Genomic DNA, 1,875 nt, shown 5'->3' with positions numbered 1-1,875 from the left:
CGAACCGGAACCGGGACGGCCTTCCCGGGAAAGTCGCCGCGGAGGACCGTTTTTCCTCACCGGACGTCGGAAAAACCTAACACTTAAGGGGTGGTTGGGACTTCGAAGGCGGGAGCAAAGTACCCCTCCTCCCCCTCCGGCCGGAAACACCCCTCTTTAGCAAACGCGCGCCTCTGTGGCGCACGCGCACTGAGTTACTTAGCAACGTCGGCGCTAAACCACCCCAGCTGGGAGCCCAGCAACAACGGAGGCGCCGCGTCCCCCACCAATCAGCGCCGGCCTCGCCTTCACACGCTTCACCAATCAGCGCCGGCGCCGCAAGGAAGTTTCGAGAGCTTTCGAGGGAGGACCCCTTAACTCAAATCCATCCGCCAGATAATTTTCCTACTTTTTCCTAAGGGAGGAGACGAGTCGCCTGGAAGAGAGGGCAGCTGATTTTTTAGGGTTCTTCCTTCGGCTCTGAGGAACTTGGGGCTCAGTGGCAGGGCCGAACTGGGCCGCGGGAGGTGGGGCCGAGGGAACTACTTTCAGCAGCGTACGGACACGGCGGCTACGTAGGCAGTGATGAGTGACGCAACAGACGCCGCATAAATTTCAGCCCCGCGGAGCCGCGAGCGTTCAGGAGCGGCTGGCATTGTCGGGTGTCGGCGTCTTGGCGTCCGGGTGACTCGGCGTGATTGCGTCTGGTGTCCTTGCATTCGCTAACAGGTACTGGCTGGCAGCTTTCGAGGCGGAGGAGGAGTGGAGCGGGGCTCTAAGTGAGCCCAGGCGGGCGGATTCGGGGGTCGGCAGGGGCGCCTCAGGGAAAGGGGTTGGGGGAGGGGAGGGCGAGGTGACGCTGCGCTGCGGCGCCGGGCCTTTCCGGAAGAGTGGGCCGTGTTTACGTGGAGGGAGCGGGGGCGGTTGGCGCGCGCGCCGACGGACACTAACCGACGCTTAACCAATGGAGAGTCCATCGCATCTGCCTCAGCGGGGGAAGGCGGAAAGGAGGTAGTCTAGTGTGATTCCTAAAACTGTCGGGATTTTTGAGTCCCGACGCGGTGAAAGCGTCCCACCTCATTTTTGTTCAAACGGCAATTTTCATCACGGAGTTTCGTGGGCTTTTTTTTTTTCCCCCCCTTAATCTTACGTATCTTCCTCAGGTTTCGGGAAGATTCCGGGGGTGGTGGGGGAAGACGATTTAGCGAAGGGTCTAGAGTAGTTAGGGCTCTGGATATTCACTTTTGAGGTTTCTTCGCCCTTTTTGGCCTCCCCGTTTTTAAGTTGAAGCTTTGACTAAAAATTGTATTGAGCGGCTAATTTAAGAAGGGGGAGGTTGTGAGCGACGTTAATGTGGTTAAAGCACTTGGAAGATGAAATTGTTAGCTTCGGAGAATTGGTTATATCTGTAGGTTTTTTTTTAAGGATTCATTTATTTTATTTTATTTTTTTAAAGATTTTATTTGAGAGAGAATGAGAGCACGAGAGGGAAGAGGGTCAGAGGGAGAAGCAGGGAGCCCGACGCGGGACTCGATCCCGGGACTCCAGGATCACGACCTGAGCCGAAGGCAGTTGCTTAACCAACTGAGCCACCCAGGCGCCCCAAGAATTCATTTATTTTAGAAGTGGGGGGGAGGGAGAATCCCAAGCAGGCTCCATGCTCCCTGCAGAGCCTGACTCGGGGTGTCCATCCCACGACTCTGAGATCATGACCTGAGCAGACATCAAGAGTCATAGGCTTAACCCACTGAGCCACCCAGGCACCCTGGTAATATAAAGATCTTGAGATGGTATACTAACATTGTCTTTTTAAAAATCTAGGTCAAAATGCAGATCTTCGTGAAGACCTTGACCGGCAAGACCATCACCCTGGAGGTGGAGCCCAGTGACACCATC

General features: G+C 55.6%; 1 long non-coding RNA gene across 1 annotated transcript; it reads left to right on the top strand.

The window, feature by feature from the left end:
- Nucleotides 1–350: 350 nt before the first annotated feature.
- On the top strand, nt 351–1,875 carry LOC118000109. Its single transcript, XR_004676388.1, has 2 exons — nt 351–708; nt 1,801–1,875. It is a non-coding gene; the product is annotated as an uncharacterized LOC118000109 (long non-coding RNA).

The sequence above is a fragment of the Mirounga leonina genome, unplaced genomic scaffold (assembly GCF_011800145.1).
Source record: "Mirounga leonina isolate KUSES-001 unplaced genomic scaffold, KU_Mleo_1.0 Mir_488, whole genome shotgun sequence".
Lineage (NCBI taxonomy): Eukaryota > Metazoa > Chordata > Mammalia > Carnivora > Phocidae > Mirounga > Mirounga leonina.
Note: the sequence above shows the minus strand (reverse complement) of the source record. Positions and strands in the feature narration are given on the sequence as shown.